The sequence below is a fragment of the Drosophila bipectinata genome, chromosome 2L (genome assembly GCF_030179905.1).
Source record: "Drosophila bipectinata strain 14024-0381.07 chromosome 2L, DbipHiC1v2, whole genome shotgun sequence".
Taxonomy (NCBI): Eukaryota; Metazoa; Arthropoda; class Insecta; order Diptera; family Drosophilidae; genus Drosophila; species Drosophila bipectinata.
Genome location: NC_091736.1, coordinates 18,625,158 through 18,643,826, shown reverse-complemented (window position 1 = coordinate 18,643,826; position 18,669 = coordinate 18,625,158).

Genomic DNA, 18,669 nt, shown 5'->3' with positions numbered 1-18,669 from the left:
CGGGCCCAAAGTAGTAAAAAGAGGGAGTCGGCGAATAAATAAATAAATAAAATCAGGAGCCGGCGCTGATTTCGTTACGGGGCACAGCTCGTCCTTTTCCGCCAGGACTCTCCCTCTGGAAAGCGCCCAGCGCACAGCTGCAAATGAAACTCAGCCAGGCGAAACTCAAACAATAAATGGCATAGATAATGCCCCAAAATATTCAATTAGTTTATGGCCACGTTCGCGTTCACGGTGGCCATTTACGTTTGCCGGACACCCCGGCTGGTCAAACTGAAAACTTCAGTGGCGGAAAATTTGGGAAAAATTCGACATGGCTTGGCCGTCGTTTTGTTTTACCTTTTTGATATATTGTGCGGGTTTTGTTCGCTGTTGTCCTTATTCCCGCCCACGTACTTTCTAGCCCTTTTAATGGGCGCAACCCATAACGTAAACCGAGAACAGGACTCAAGTGGGCTCCTCCAGCACCCGCACCCGCACCCGAGTTGCATTAAAATATTTTTATTGCCTGCCAAAGTACAAAAGGGGAATATTCCAAATTAAAGAGCAGAGCAAAAATTGAAAATAAAAAAGTAGATAATGGGAAAAGAGGGAGACATGATAGAACTTTTACAGGTCATAAACCCGCAATTTTAGTACGTAATGCTGCTGATAATGATATGCAGAGTTCGGTAAAAAGCTAAATAATACCAGGAGAGTGGAAGAGATGCTCTTCATAATGGAAGCGCGTGTTTGTTTCCCTCTGCACCTGCCAGCTTAGTTTCCTTTCAATACTTGTTTAATGGAAGCTTGTTAAATCCCCGACAATCCTTCCATTTCTCATCAAATCTGGCTGAAATTCCATGTGTATCCCGCTTATCACCCTGCCAATTCCCCCCAACTCTCTCATTATTCACGCCGCTGACAAATTCGGGTTTAGCATGCACATTTGCCAAAGGCCTGACAAATTAATGCACATTTGCGATAGCATCTTGAATTCAAATCACGCGACACGTCACAGACTTAGAGGCAGACACATGCCATTGAAAATCAAATGGCAACTCATGGTATGCAGCCCCAGATGTTTTTACCTTTTCATCAAGACAACGCAGTCCCGGGCACTGCCTCCGTTGTTGTGCCTCGTTTTTGGCGTCGTCATTGTTGCTCCCAGACAGCCCAGGACACTCATTTGCCTGGCTGCGAGTCCGTGTCCTCGACGCCGTCGCATCGCAAATGCGCAACAATTCGCTCAAGTGTAAATAAAGCCAAGAGCCAGGTCTAGGGGTGGGCTGATGTGGGATGAGCCCAGCCGGGCATTATTTTTTCCCCTTTAAAGCTCGCCCAAGTGGCATCTGCGGCGCTAAAATGACAAAACACCCACGCGGCGCTCGCAAGTGGGGCAGGTGGATGCGCGACTGCAACAACTATTTTTGTTTGGATGCCCCAAGTTGGGGGGCAGAAAAATAAATCCTCCAAGAATGCCCTTACATATGAGAGGTTCCTGCGCTTTCAGCTTTAGGGGGCCTTTTTATAAAAAAGTATTCCTACACTCCCAAGATTGAAATCATACTTTGAAGGCATATCTTGAAACTCTTTAACTTTTCGCGTTTTTGGCAGTCTGCCACGCCCCTTCTACACATACATAGGCTAACATCCACCCATTCTGTATAAATAAGCTGTGACACACTCTTCTCCAGTGTATCTGTACTGCATTGTTCCTGTATCTGTATCCCAAATCTGAAATACTGCAAGTCTGGGTGTCGGCGACTGTCTGTCTTTGTGACTGTCTGTACCATCGCCAGGTGGATGTATTTGGCGCACACGTGCTATACAGTCCTCCGGCACGGCTCCTCTGCCACGCCTCACTGACTGACTCGCCCCTCCGGAGTCTCGACGTGCACCGGATTGTTAATGTATTTGCGCCCCCGCCCAAGTGGCCGTTGCCAACCGTTTCAATGCCTCCCGCGGGTCCTGGCATTGTGAGAGGTCCTCGGGTGGACTAGGCAACATGTTGCCAGCGGAGAGATAATAAGTCTGGCGTAAATTAGTTTGCCATTTTGAGTTATGAATGCGCATTTCAGCGAAACGCTGTGAGCCCGACTGCGGGCTGGATTAGAACGGATTTTGCTCGGAATGGGCAAAGGTGAGTTCTTAAAGTCGGAGCCCAAAAAAGGGTCCATACTGTCCCCAAATAGAATCAATTATTCCTCCCTGGTTTTTTATTAAAGTGCGAATTTGAGAGGATTCGCAATTAATACCAAAAAGCCATCTTCGCCTCTGACTTTTGCAATATGTCAAGGCTCAATCGTCTGTGCTTAATATTTTATGTTGAGAGGAATTACGTTGTACGCATAATTAAGCATTTGATGACCAAAGAAACACACACACACAGCCCTTCATGGTCAGAGGAGAAAGGCTCCTGACTAATATGCCCAATCATAAAACTAATCCTCTGGGCGCAAGAAAAACCTCATTAAAATAACGCATACGCAACGTTGTGTGTTGACAGGATGAGGGAGTACATAAAGCATGGTAAACAGAAGCCTCGGTTAATGTGTCTGCCACCCAAGTCGACTCGGGTTTTTGCGGCCGAGAAGTCTAACCAAGCGAAATTAACATAAATGAATTTGCAGCTGTCCAAAGGAAACCCCAAGCCCTAACCCTTGCCCCCGAAATGCGAGCGCCCAGACAAATGGCCAAATCACACTGACCTGCAGTTTAATGTGGCGAGACGTGAGTATGTGCATTGGGGGCACGGGGGCAGGGGTACAGGGGCAAAGGGGCATGGGGGCACGGACCTCAGACCTGAATTAAAGATGAATGAAAACTTGCGGCAACACGATATAAATCATTAATGCTATGCTAAGTCCAGAGTCGCCAAAGTCAGCACAGTCGGCAGGAGAATGAAACGAGCACGGCCAAAGGTGTCAGGCATATTAAGTAACACAAGCCCTTTGCCTTCGATTCCATGGCTTTAAGGCGCCTCGACTTCAGTTCACTTGTGTTGAGGCACTAACCTACAACAATATGAATGCGAAAAGTGTGTCAGCCGAACAGGACGAAGAGAGAGGACATGCGCACTCCCAGATACGATCCACAAACAATTCGAACTTCGGCTGCCAGAGTTAACATTGACCAAGAAATTGTTTGGGATGGCCAGCGAAGACAGCATCCCAGCAGACAGTCAGTCAAGCGGCGTTGCTGTTACCGAGCACAACACACACGATCCTCGACTTGGGACCTCGTCCTCCCTCAGGCGCTATCCTTCGCACCAAATCGCGTGAATTCGTCGTGATTTACCGGCACTCCTGAGCACCGTTTCCCGGTCTGTTTGCTTTCCCCGCAATTGGTGTTAAGTCGAGTGTCCATAATTGACGGTCTGTCAGTCGCAATCGAAATCAAATTGCGGCCCAATCGACTGGCCAGGCCGGGTGTGTTTTGTGCCAAACTGGCAGGGAAAAAAAGCGGCGGAGGAGCTGAGTCAGCTGCTAATTAGCTCTGGGCGGAAGACCCAGAGGTGTGACCAATAAATCAAATCAATTTCCAGGCGGTACTCGAGCTTAAATCACAGTTCATTTTAAATCAAAATCAGTGTCCAGTGGATAAATGCCAATCAAAGTTTAATCGAATGAGATTATAAATAAAAACTGAAAGCCAAACCGAGTTAATCAAAAGTATATATATAGCCAGTGCATAAACGCGATAAGAAACAATCAAGTTGAGCCCCAGAATCAAAAAACAAATACAAATATTTCACAGGAAAACATAGCACTTTTTCAAGTCTACAAAGAATAAATGCATAAATGGTGTCCAATAAATTACCATACAAACAGCCACAAAATATTTCGCACTAAATAAAAAAAAAGCGCCGTAACAATATCTCCCCAAAGAATCAAAAAATAAATTACAATTTTGCATCGAAGAGTTCGTGGAAAAAGTCAAAGTGACCAAACTAATTTTAATATAATTGTGCATAATTCATGAATCGATTTTATTAGCGAACAACTGATTCAAATTAATTCCAATTAGATAAAAAAAAGCATATGCTTATTAAATCAGCTTAAAAAGGACTATATATTTAATAGAGAATCACAGCGGTCGCTCCATTTGACCTAAATCCATGTTAATCGGGAAAAAATCGCGTTCGATCTGGACGCAAACGGCAAAAAGCGAAGGCGACTTTATTGACAACAAAATGGCGAGTGCATATAAAATGCAATAAATAGCAAATGGCGAATTTGAAACCGAACAGCAATAAATTGGCTATTTAAATGCATAAAAGTGTGCTCTATTGCGCGTTTCAGTGCTCATGTAAACACAAAATCGTATCTCGCAGAGCTGGCGCCGCTTAATTGGGCATGCATTAAAATAACAGCCAAGTATAAATTAATCTCGTCATAAAAAATAAATAAAGGCTTGCATAATTCGAGCTTTTGCAACATTTAAAGGTAGTGCTCGCAAAAAGTGTTTGCCCATTTATGTTTACATAAATATCAGTGTGTCAGTGGAGGTGATATAAATTCTTTAATTAAACTCCCGTCATAAACAATCGGCCAGCCAGCTCGGATTACCACTGGGAATACGCGGAAAAACAGTTCGATTGGTGAGTTTAGACACCGAGTAATTTCAATTATATATGTTGACTAAAAAACAAGTGCAAAGCGTTTGAAAACAAAATCAGTTTAAACAAATAAATGCAGTTTTTTGTAGAAACTAATTGACCATAAAGCCATGAAAGTTGCATAAAGGCCTGCGGGCTCAGATCCAATCAGTGTCTCTATTGAGTTTTAACCAGTCTGTCCTCTGGTATATAAACTTTTCCCAGCCAGACAAAAACTTGTGCTGTAAATCTAAACTAATATAAAGTCCTAGCTTTCTTCTGCCTTCCACGAGCCTGGTAAATTATTCATTGATTCTGAAACCCATTGGAGCTGAAATGATTCGGTGGAGCAACAATAAAAATGTCTCCGGCGGAAGCGGACTCAGTCACATTTGATGTAATGTTTATTGATTTCCCTTTTGGCATCAAACGAAATTAATTGATTTCTAATGTTGATGAAAGTAAAGTAAACAGAACACTTGACAACTTTTACTTAACATTTCGCTCCACCCCAGACTCAGCCCACTTATCACCTACATCGAGTACTTTCTTCCTTATTTTTCCAAACACTTTTTTCGCATTCACCTCCCCCGGCAGTCTTGGTTGTCAAAGTTTGCTTTGAGTGTTGATTTTAGGGGCCCGGAACAGCAACCGGCTTCCCCAGCCCCAGTCGGGGACTTTGTTGCTATTGCATGTAATTAATTTTCCAGCTCGGAGCTGTCGCGGGTCGCCCGGCAACCAGGACAAGCTCAGAAAAAAGCCAAACTCCTCTATAATTAATTTAAATTTGGCTTAAAATGTTTTGATATATTACGAAGGATTTCCACCCACACTCGCTCAAAAAAAAACAACTTCTGGCTTTTTTATGACTTTGAATTAATGATGCTGCCACGGTTACTTATAAATATTATCTATGATTATTTTCATAAACTTTTAATATTTGTGATATGCAAAGCCACACACTTTATTTCAAATCAATAATCCCAACATGCTAAATCAATTTGCAGTGAATCCGGCTTAAGCTCTCTCCCTGCCAGATTATCTGTCTAATCTCGGCTTATGGCACTAACAGTCACAGCTGTAGCACTCTGCCTTTTTGCCACCCGCCACCCAATGCATCCGCTTGCCAGTTCCCGCCCCGTTCTTGCCGCAAACGGAGACGTGCTCAAGTGCATGACAAATATGGTGAGGTAAGCCAAGCAAAGGCAAATGCTGCCAGAAGCTGCAGACAAGCAGCAGTTCCAAACCATGGCCATTAACAGTCCCACATACATATTTGTCCAATACCGAGCACACAGGATCTGTGTGGCAGGTTGCAGCTTGCCACTGCGGTTGCCTGGCGCTAAAAACCGAACGACGTAAACAATTTGTAAGTCATGTGTAAACATCATACGTTGCTTTCGCGCATCCGTCGTGCGTTCCAATTATAAGCACTTAATGCATCACCCGGGAACGCCCAACGCCTATCCCCTATCACCCATTACCCATACGCCACGTAGGCCCTCCGTGCACCCATATATTACGCATACGCCACGTCCGCCAGTAATAAAAACAAACGAAACACACACGTACCGGAAGCTGTCTGGGTGGCGCTTCCCGGAGTTAGTTAAACACCAAGCCATGTAATTAGATTTTTCCACATGAAGCAGACACAGGGCGAAAGAGAAAGACGATGCAGGGCGAAAGAGACGGCAGTCGGCGCCAAGTAGTGTGCAAATACGAGTAGTTTCAAGTGTAAACAAAGAGCCTGCTGCCACGCCCTCAGCACCCAGCTGCCATACAATTCAATTATAAAAAAAAGAAGGCAAATCCAGAGCCAGAGCAGAAAAGAACACTGGGGCATTCAGAGAAGAAAAGTTTCAGCGGAAAACTTAATGCATTTAATGCGTGAGGGGCAAGCAAATGGATTAGCGAGCAAAGGAAACTTTTGTTATTCCCGTTAAGCCATACACCCGAGAATGTTGCCGCCACCCACCGCGGCCCACCTGCCATAAAGTTTGCGTTGTCATATATACACAGCTATATGCCATATGGCATCTGCCACATGCCATGTGCCTTATGCCGCATGCTGCATGCCACACACATAAACGACAAAATCTCTTGAGCAAAAGGGAAACAAAAATATCCAAACTCCACTTTTTGAACACTGCAGTCCTTTGGGCCCTCCTATTTGTTTATCAGTGTGTTTGCTTCCAAAAAAAAGTTATGCCCGAATCTCACATTACACGTTCGCTGTATGGGCGCTTTGCAACTTTCCTTTTTTCGCGCCTGAACGCAAAAGCACGTGACTGCAGAGACAGGTGGCAAGTAGGCAAAAAAACACAAAAGTTACAGCTTAAATTTACCTGCAAAAAATTGACATCGCAAAAAGGAATGACAAAAGAATTAATAAACTTTCCCTGTTAAATTACCGAAGAGAATTTTAAGTTGCGCAACGCAAAGAGTAATTGTTAGAGGATGGCTTTAAGAAGTTTGACGTTAGAGTCTCAAAGGACTTGGTCTCAAGGATTTTTATGCTACTCTATAATACAAATTTTTCTATAGTCACTATTTGTGTGTAAACGACAACAAATGTTTTGCCCCAGGCTATAACATGATTCTATAACAGAAACCCCTTCTCTACTGAAATAAATATGTATAAAATATAGAGATATACCATATAGGGTAGAGAAAATGCATCCAACCTGCAATGGCCGCAGGTACTTGTTTGGCTTTGGGAAAAATTTTAAAGTCCAATTTATGAATATTTTAAATAATAGGGACTTTTGTGCATACGAAAAGTTTATGCGACCGTAGAGCAAGCCACCAAGTTTAGAGTCGGTCGGTGTTCTGTCCGTGTCCGTGTAGGTGACTCGCCGGCAGGCATTGTGTTTCTGGCTCGGCTCTAGACTGCAGGACCCGAAGCTGAGCTCCTTTCGAACAGATATTCCTCGCCCGGCACTCTGTGTGTGCATAGTAGATAAAATAGCTGCATATAAATCATGTCATGGCCAAGATAAAGAGCGAGAATAGTCTTCCACTCACAAAAACTGGAAGTATAAGTAAGTGCGGGCCGGGAAGCTGGCCAGGATGGTCTCAAGGGGCTGGGATTTTGTTTGACGCAGACACGAATGCATTTATAATGGTCAAGTTCAGTCTATCCCCGAATATAATTGAATTATCTTTGAAAGGTTTTCGGAGCTAAACGCATAAGCAAATTTTTGATCACTTCACAGCGTGGCTTTCATGGATAAAACTGAATATATATATTTCCCCATTAAGACAATATTAAAGTCTGTTTGTATTCCTGAATGACCCTTCCCAATCATTATTTTCGATTCGCTTTTTTATCCCCAATAATTCCTCGCCCTAAATGGACACATCCACTTTGGACTCTCGTTCGTGGATCCCTAACAAGTTTTCCCTAAGTATGACGCTAATCCCCAAGTAATTGTCTGCTTAGTGCTTACTGCCAATTTATTGAGATTTTTGTTTTTCCTCTTCGATTCTCACCTGTCGCACGTAGTTACCTCTGGCGATACGGCTTTCCCTCCACTACTTTTCCAGAGTGCCCTACTATTTCCGGCGTTGAGGTGGGAATTCCCGGCACACATAGTTATCACGTCGCAAACTTTGCGCACTTCAATTTTTATTATGCGATTTTATTTATTTTGATTTTGCCCTGGAGAAAGTTTTCGGCCCTGTAGTCCTGTAGCCCCTTAGTCCTGCAGCCCCGGCAAACGTCTAATGATGTTAACTGCTGACGGCTTATCCGGCGAGCGAATCGGCTCAGGACTTAATAACTTTGACAGGAGGAGGAAGGAGCCGCATTGGATCGTTGCCATGAACAGGAAGCTCCACTACTTTTCGGCACCGCTACTGCTCGAGGTGGATTAAGTTCCCGTTGGCCTCGTTTTCCTTTGCGGGCCAAAAACCCCAGCTCAGCTCGGCTCATCTCTGGGGTCTCTTCTTAATTAATATCAGCCATGTGCTGAAATCAACAATTTTCTCTGCCCGAAAATTGCGAGAAGAGCCAGCTGGAAGAGGGGGGCAGGACTCGCTACGCAATGAACTGTCCTGCACGGAGCTGCACTTAATGTACATATATTTTCCTTTACTTCACGGGCTCCTTACTCTCCTTGCTCTTCCTTTCCTGACATCCCCAGCCCATATGCAATTTCAATTTTCTCGCACTGCGAAAAACTCAAGGAAGGGGAATGCAATTATTTTTGCGCTACTTTGGCACCCACTTCACGCTGCCCGCCCTGCCAGAGGATATGGATGCAGTGTAGAGCTTCGGGCGACCATTGATGGTCATAAATTTTTAAACAACAGAAATTACAATTACTGACCGCGCCAAAGCGAAAAACAACGAAACGCAGCCGCAGTGGCAATGGCAATGGCTCTACCAGTAGTGTCTGAGGGAGAAAATTGTGAAAAATGCATAATGAAAGCAATCCATATTAAAAATATAAATCACGCAATGCGCCAAGGATGCCGGCGAATATACAGGATGCAGGACATATGCCGCACTCTGGGAACAATAATAGCTCGGCCAGCTGTCAGTCAATACGCCTGCGGCAAAAGCCGGCCAAATAATTAATTGGCTGCATTATGGCACTCAGAGACAGGCTCAAAAGTCCCGGCTGAGGACCCAGACTACTCCGTGGAGTGCAAAAATTTCGCCTGCAATTTAAAGTGATGAAACGAGATGAGCCCGGGCTGGAGAGGATCTGGAGCAGCGGGACTCGCGCTGCCAGACCACCAGTTACCAGCCACCTGTCAATGGCATTCATTCATCGCTGTCATCGGCCATCCCCGAGCATAATTTTCAACTTGTTGTGGTCACCGCCACCCAATTGGCGTTCATTAAGTCCGCGTAATTGTGGCTGAAGTGGTTTCGCCCTAGAGTGCCCACACTCGGTGGTTGTGCTTCAACACGAGACGAGCGAGTCTGCGCTGCAGCCGCAAGTTTCAAGCTGGGTTTAATTGGCCCAATGTAAATGCTTTCAAATAAATAATTGTTATTGTTCTTGACATTCAAATTAATTGCCTTGATTAAACTCGAAGGGAGCTAAAGGAGTCTATCAACGGAATTCAGTAGTCACATTCAAACCGTAACCATACTTCTTGCCAATATCCTTCACCATAAAACCACACTTGTTTGTGAAAGCATCCGCCCTAGGCAAGTCCTGCAGCCGAACCTCTCAAGGCATCAAAAATCAGAGCTCCAGGCCAGAAACATTAGCCTGCATTTCGAGCAGCTGTTATGCCATTGTCGCCAGGCTGTGCTCTTGTTTTTATAAGCTTTTCTGCATGTAATCAGTTAGGGATATTCATGGACATGACTATGATTTTAGTAAGCTCACACAAACACAACATCCCACTAGCAGACTTGGGCAGTACACTGCGAACTACTAGGTTAGTGAGTTGAAGATATATGCAACACATGTCGCTCCAACTCTCCCAGTGTACTCACAGATGCCTGCACAGTCCAGCGCCAAGTCGCAACAAGGAGTCCTTCGGCAACAAAAAAAAAAATAAATAAAAAAGCAAAGACGCCAAAGGACTCTGCAATGCCATGCAAATCCTGCTGGGCAACACAACTCAACATGACGGCCATGGATGGAGCCGGAGCCACTCGTGTTCTGTCCCTATTTTCCGTTCTCCCATCAACAACTGGCTTGCTTGTCCAGCTGGACGAGCTGGGAGAGCTGGTCAAGCTGGTCCAGATGGCTAGATGGCGATATATGTGGCTGCATGGCTTTAAGCCCATAATCAGGCGATTTGCAGGCATTAGAGATGGAGAGGTTCGGAGAGACGGGCCGTACGGGATATATCCAGCTGTTGTACGTCAGCTTTTGTCTATAGTTGATCATTTGCCGGCCAGTGGATTTGCTCCTAATGCTCCTGGAAATGTCTCCGTCGGTTGTTTCACTTCAGGCGGTGAGGGTTGTTGGAGAGTTGTTATCTCGAATCATATAAAGCAGAATAATTATAGAGAATAGAGTAGCATAACTCTTCTCAATGCATATAAAAGCTATTTGTTAAAACATTCAAAAAAGTAAAAATATATTCCCATTACTTTAGATTTCTACTTCCATACAGTAGGATCGTAAAAAGTTTTCTTCAATTTGCTTAAGCAATCTCTCAATGCGCTTATACAAGATTGTTACTTGTTACTGCAGCTTTGTCTTCTGGCTTTTTGTTGGCCCTCCTCGCCTGCATTTCGGCCATCAACTCCTCCTCGTCGCCCCTTATCGAACCAACTAATCTAAGGTAGACCGAAAAAAGGAGCAAGCCAATGCCATCCATCTTCCGGCCTTATGGAAATCCGTTTTCCGCCTCCCCAGCCGCACGCATTCCTTTTGTACTCCATTCCTCCTTCGCTCGGCTTTGTGTTTTTTACCAGAGGGCTCCTCCTTGGTCCATTACTAAAGTACAGGACTTTTTTATAGATCCTCACTGCATATGCTGACATCTCTTGGCTGCAGCTCTGCTTTCATTACGTCTGTCCCTGCCATGACTACCATGACTGCCATGGCCGTTGCCATTGCCCTTATTTTCTTGTTACACTTGCTGCAAGAATTATTGCCTTTGCATATTCCACTCAGTGGCACAGTTCGCCATGTGTACGTATGCTCCTCTTGCATTTCTTTGCATTTTTTGCAGCCGGAATTCTTTCCACAAAAATGACAGCTGACACTTGCGTTTAACCGCACAGATTTGCTTTTAGTACGCTTTCGAATCTCCGTTCCTCCTCGAATTGCGATTGTGGTTCGTCTGTTTGTACGTCGACTGAAGGCAAGTTGTAATTGTCGTTTGTATTACCACCGCACGGGGGCAGGGACACTGCTAGTAGGGATGAGCCACCGGCTGGAGGGCGTGGTGATTGCGGTTTCCTCCTTCTCTTCTTGCGGCACATCAAGTGCAGACTTTCCAGGCTTTTCCTTTTCCGCTCCCACTCTTTGCGGTTACCCGAAAATCGGAGCCAAAAAAATTAGAATTCAATTAAAGTGACAGGATTTGTGTGGGCTTTTCACATGAGCGGGTTTCCAGTTCGAAATATTGACAGTTTTCCTAAGTAAGATGGAGCTTGCACATGAAAAGTGGTTACAGTAGGTCTTAGTTTTGTTTCCTTTTCATAGCTTTCATTAAACTAAGGGCTCGATCTTTAAATTTACAATTAAAAGCATTTTTCTCAAATTAGGCAGTTTTAAAGCACCTATGCTAAAGTTTTAAGGCCACCAACGTTTAGATTTTACATATTTAAAAATGTATTATTTTTAAGCCTATTTTTACAAATTAATGGACTATTTACACATACATTTAGTGAGAGATAGTGAGAATTTTTAGACCACATTCACTTTGGGCCGGGAACGGAAATATTTGGACTGCTTTCACGTGTGCTTGCTTCAGCTGAAAGCCCGAAATCCCCAATCTCAATGGCATCCTATCCCCATCCGCTCAAAGCCCATTTGAAACAACCCCCTCTCATCAATCTGGTGAAAAATATTTTCGATGTTTCACACGGCGTATGAATTTTTGTTTCCGCCACGCCCTAATTCTCTTACAAAGCCCACCAGCGCCGGCGGTTGTTGAAAATTTTTGGCAATATATCTATAGATTTATTTGTTTCCCAAGTATTTAGATGTATAGGAGCTTGTAAAGTTTGGCAGCGACTAAGGGCGGATGATTTTTCTATGGGATATTCATCAGGTCTGGGATTGATTTTTTGATATTTTTAGTTAAAATTTGTTTTCGTGCCACTCGTTGCCCGCTGGGTGTGCTTATAAAAAAATCAAGGGTTTCCTCGTCTGCCAGAAATTGGATTTTTAAATTTTTATATCCAGCCAGGGACCCGACGCTTTAAAGCGCGAATGGCAGTACCCTTTAAATATTCAACAAAAGAGAGTAAACTTGATAATCCACTCGATAAAACGGCTAACCAAACGAACATAAAGTCCAAGGGTAAATGGCTCAGAAAATGTTGGCCAACAATTGCCATAAATAAAAGTCACTTTTTGGCGGCTGGTGGGGAGGGCCACATAAATAGAGTATCGAACAACAAGAAGGACTCGGGACGATGACAAAGCCGACAATACGCAAATAAGATTTGGCTCAAAAATTTATTTAATTTCATTTTATTGGATAAAAGTCAAAGGCGACGAAAGTCCAGACAGTCGGCCAACGGGGAAGGCAGAGGAAGTGAAAGATGTTTACCAGAGAGCGGCGGATCCGATGCGGATTCATTAATCTTTTTGCGCTGAATCAGCTCAAAGAGCTTTGCCCTCGTCCCAAGCCAGGATGGGCGGGAAGGATAAACAAAGTAACCAATTTGATGCCAAGTCATTCGGGCAAAGGCCAACAGCAGACTCTCGGCCATTTGCAAATGAGTCGCCAGCATAATGACCATGAAGCTATTTGCTCAACAACAAATTGCCAACAATTTTGCACACTCCATTGACTCTGGCCGCTTTTCTTTTGCTCCCCAGCCATTCGACGGCCTTGCTCTCCAGCTTGTTCAATTTTCATTAATTTACTTATAATTATTTGCCGACATTTTCATATTGACTTTGACGCTGACCTACCGCGTAGGTTCCGAGAACACGAACAATTGAAATTAAAAATTTAAAGTCGAGAGCACGGGGACATGGAAATTGCTTTCGAGCCGCCTTTCTTCCCACGACGACAATAAAGAGAAAGGAAAGAAATGAGAAATATGCGCCTGTTAACTTGTTCATTACCCTAATGGAGCGTTTTTCCCATGCATTCTCCTTCTTAATATCCCTATTTTCCCAGACCTTCACATTCGGTATCCCTTTGGCCCTTTTTGCTCTTTGTGCGCCGCCTTCCTCGAGATGTTGTCCTTCGGTTCGTTACTCTTGTGTCCTTTTCGTCCCGTTCCCTCGCTCCCCAGTGCCCGGAGTTGGGCGGAAAAAATGAAGGAGGCTGTTGACATCGTACCGCCCTAATAGACTGAAATTCCGCACTGTTATATATTTCATTTAAATGACATTTTAATTAATGTCAACAATTTTGCCATTGCGGCAAGTCGACGCTCTCATTATGATTCCTTGGAAATTCCGTTCCCGTTCGCCATCGCCTTTCCACCATATTTTTTACTGTCTGCCGCTTTAATGTGATTACTTCTAATTAGATATTTTAATTGTACGTAAGTCGGAGGCTTTTCGGCGTTCCCAGTTCGTTAAATATTTTTTACAGCTAATATTTTCCTGGTTGCTTGGTAGTAATACGATGGATTCAAGAGGCTTAACCCGTTCAAATGACTTCTGATTCAGAAGCAGTTTGTCAGACATCTGAGGAATCAAACAAATAATGATGCAGAAAACTCAAATTTAATGTCGTCTACTAATCACGGCTTAATGTAGCTTCTAATCCCGACCAAAGTCACCGATGACAGAGGAATGTTTTCCAAAAGGAAATCTTAAGCTCAGTGAAAAAATAAACAAGGAGGAGCTCAATGAAATTGCACACCAGAGACCCACAAAGTCCGACGGCAGAAGAAAGCAATCCCTTTCTTTTATTTCTCTAACCTTTAGTTACAATAAATTATATGCAACAGTTTAAAAAGGGCCGAGCACAAAGCCAAAGAGTTAACGATATTGTGAGCGGGTCCCCGAACGATTTTTTTTGTGAGATTCGCTCCTTTTTTGGCCAAATAAAGCACTTGAGGGAATTGCACATAAAACGCCTGACGGATGACAGGGGAAGAAGGGTTAAGGCCATCATTGGCATGTGGCAAAAAATCTTTTCATTTGGGAAATGCCAAATATTTGCAGGTAACGAATAGAAGACGGAAAAGGGACAAATCCCAATATGCCAGGCACTTTATTGCAATCCCTTTAAACAAGTTTTCGGAGCTCCCCCAAAAAATTTTGTTGGCATTATTCTTCTACTGATGCCGTTGTTGGTTGGACGCCTCCACGTGAGAAATCGGCAAACAAATGTGAGACTTTTCCCTCAAACACTTGAGACTGTGCGCGTGTGTGGGAAGTCCTTTCCTGCGAATCCTTTCTATTTCGCTGTTGGCTGTTGGCAAGGCAAATAAAATATGGAATTACTTAACGGCCATGTCAGAGCACACACATTGTGTGCGTCTGTCTATTTGTTGGCGGTTGCCTTTGTGCCTCGGCTCCCCGGCTGAATTTTATTTGTTTTGATGTGATTTGTTTAGCTCACAATAAGGCAACAAGGCTGCCAAGTTGGCGGATTTTTTAAGGACTATTTTGAGAAAAATATAAAATTCTAAATATGAAAAGGCAGCATCTAAAATTGCATTAAATTATTTATAGATTATTTTTACATTTTCCAGCTTTTTCTGACCCTCTAGAGTGAGTCAGCACTGTCCCCAACCAAACCCCATGTGTCAGATTGTCTTTAAAGTCTCCTTGAGAGCTCCTTCTCTGACTTCCTAAGGGGGGATTACACGAAGTAAGTGCTACATGTGTCCCTGTGTTTCGGAGCTTTAAAAGTAATTTTCCTTGTTTGTTCAAATTGTTTCTCCACTTAAAACAAACAGCTGCAACCCGAACCGAACCCAGTGATTGATATAAGATCCTGTCCACCAACTTCTCCATTAGGGAAAGCTCCTTATCGCAAGAAATTTATTCGAACACTTTAATCGAAAACACAAATGATGGGCCAAGAATAAAAACTTTTCATTCAGCTTGAGCAAACTTTCGGACTATCTCATTAAAAGCGAGCCCAAACTTTCGCATTTCGACAAATAAATTTTTCTATTAAGAGCGTTTTTTGTCCGACAAAATTTTGCACGCCTCATAAAGCTGCGCCGTATAAATAAAATTTTCATAAGAAGACGGCATTTCTTGTTTTTTTTTTGGAAGGGTTGCTCTTGGGCGAAGAACTCACCAGAAATTCAACATGCGTGGTCTTATGAAAACTTGATGCCTCCGTGATGACACTCATTGTCTTGAGTGAAAAGTGTGGCAAATGACATGACACGAGGGAACGGGATGTGGGTTCTGGTCTCTAAGTTCTGGGGGTGAGTAGGCTTCTAAAATTTCAGGCATAACTGGCAAAGCTTTTATAAAATTGCCAAAGCACCCACACACATTTCAGTCGCGGTCTTTTGTTCACCCAGCTCCCTCGAAAACGCCTTTTAAACATTCGTTACACATTTCTCTTGAGCGGCAAATGACTTTCAAGCCTCCATTTCCTTTTGTGCCGGCTCCGGATTTTCCCGCTCTTCCGTCAGGTGTTTTCTGGCAGTGCACGAAAAGTTTTCTAATGAAAAATTCAACTGCCGTCCCCAACTCGGCCGGAGCAAGAGCCCAACTAATGCTCACTTAAAGTTTTGCTTATGGAAATGCAACTGCCAGCTGGCAGCTGTCGGCGAAGGAGTGACCAGATAACTGAGAAACGGCAGCGGGAATGGTTTATTCGAAAACAACTCCCTAAAAACTGGATGCAGATGGCTTAAGCTTCACAAACTGGCTCGAATTGCGAGATGAAAAGTAATCAAATTCTTGTCGCCAGTTTGCAGACTCGTGAAAAGGTTGCGCCAAGTTTTCACTGAACTCGAAGGTGAATAAGTTGTGAAGGTGACATTTTGCTAAACAGCAACATATATAAAGGTGGCCCCAGGGCGATAATATAGTAGAAAGTTGAATGGGAATGCGCCAACTTATTTAATTAGGTCTGTAGTTCCATTTTCTAACGAGCGGCGTTTATGGAAAGTTTTCATTTTCTTTCGAAAGGACTTTTTAATAATTGGGTCTGCAGTTCTTGGTGTTTCCTAGAAAGGTTTTCATTGTAGTGCCTGCAGAGGACATTTTTAAAGCTTAGAGTTTGGGTCTTAAAAGTTGATTACTTAAAAAAAAGTATCCTGAAGAGGTAGTCGAAAATATTTACCCATCTTGGTTGAGAATTAATTTTATCCCAGATGGAAGATGGAAATTTCATTAAAGCCCACGCCACTAGCAGCCACATAATTTATAAAGTGTCGAGCGGAAAACTGCCCACCGAGGCAGTAGCCTCAGCACTTTCCAACCACCCGTCCAACCAACCAACAAATCCGTCCATTTATCCATTGAAGGTCCGGCTGCGGCCATAACAAGGCGTGACTTACAGCGTGCTTGGAGGGCCAGAATGAAGCAATTTTAATTTGCTGCTCTTGGCTGGATAGTAAAACATCAGCGGACCAGCAGCAACACCAGAAACAGTAGCAGCAAGATGAAGATGAGCCGAAAAGGAGGGAGGAGGACCCCCCCGACTCCCGTCCAAGTTTCTGCAGTCAAAATGCAGTGGGTGGGCCCAAAAGTGTTGCGCTTCATAAATAAAGAGGGCCGAAACCAGAGGAGAGACTGTTGTTGGACGAGCGGCAAACTTATAGCTCTGTTGGCCAGTGTAAAAGCATATTTTCTGGTTTTAATTGCAATATATTCTTTTAGACAAAATGACTGATGATGGCCAGGCGAAGTTGCCGTTCCCTGCCCCCCTCCTTTCAGTGCCCCTTCACTCCTTCGGTGTCTCTTGGCTTTTCTTCGCACAAACTGCAAAAATATATTGCCATGAAATTTGCAGATGGCACAGGAAGCGGAAACCCAGCGGAGACAGGCATGTCTCCACACTGGCAAACTCCGTTTGACTGCTAAATGAACAAGGGAAGCTCATTCTATGCTTTTCCCACTTTCCCAACTCTCGACTTTTCCCCCTCAAGCCGGAGCTCTGCCTGCGAGGCTTTGCGGTTGTCGGTCACTGCGGTCGTTGTTGTTTTTCTTCCCCAAACAGGAAGAAATTTATTTCCAAATATAGCAAATACTTTTGGAATATTTCTACAGTAAGTAGTAAGTACAGTAAATTTTAATTAAAATAGAGACTCTAGGTTTGTTATACAAGCGAGGTCGGCAAGTTATATTTGCTTTTAAATCGAACACACATTTTACAGTGTAGTCTGTGGGAATCCTTTCGCCGCCTTAGCGATACAAATGACTCGGAGATATATAGAGAAAAAGAAGGCAAAGGATCTGAGGCAGTGGGATGGGCATCAAGCAACCAGGAACCAGAGGCCTTTGTCTTAGCCATCGCGACCGCCATTTTGATGATGAATAAATGAAGGCCTTTGTGTTTTTGGACGTGGCCGAGGAGAATTTACCACTTTCATTTACCCGACATGCACTTCTCTGAGCGAATGGAATAATTAAAACGCTTTGGCCCTCACTTTCTAAATCTTTAATCCGCGCTGAAAACTGCTAGACTATGAATCTGACATTCATTTGTATATATTCTGTGTATTCCTAGCACTTTAGATCTGGCGCGGTCATTAGTCATGAAACTTTCCCTCTATAAATACTCAGCTCGGACAGCTGCGCCTTCAGACTAAAATCATTGGAATTAGGGGATTTGGGGGCGGGAAAACGGATTTTCACTGAACTGCTAAAATGGCAAATCACTGGGAGGAAAACTCATAATTTTTCCCTTTCGCTTCCTGGTAGCAGGAGAGCAGCGTAAATTTTATTATTGGCAATGCCAACTGCACGGCAACTACAATAAAGTTTCAGGCTAAAGTTTCTGCTTTTTTCGCCGCCCTATCAGCCTGACTCCCACCTCCAATTCCACCGATTTCCTTTTCAAACAGATGATTAATGAAGCTTTGAAAAGTTGAGTGCAAATTTAATCAAGCGCACAAGCAAATCGAAACAATCGGGGAAAAAATGGCCAACTTATAATAAGCTGCAAATTGGCAAAATATGTTCCGCGTAAAGAGAATAGGCAATGGACTTATGCAAAGTATGAGGAAAATAAAAGAGCATCAGGCTTAGACAATAAATTATGCAATAAGTACGACGAGGCTGCTCTGTGATTTATTATTCGATTTTTGACATGTACTCGTAATAATGGTGGTGTGGAGAGCGAATAATGGATTGTGAGGAAAATTGTTTGTAATGCGATGGAGGAAACCTAAAATCTGATTGATTCACAGAAAGATAAGCCTCAAATCGGTCATTTAATTTAACTGGAATTATTTCAAAAGAAATTAATATCAAAAGCTTACAATAAGGTATAATTTCCTATTGTATTTCTTGTATTGCAGTTCACCTAATCGGATTGGCCTAAGGCGGAATAAG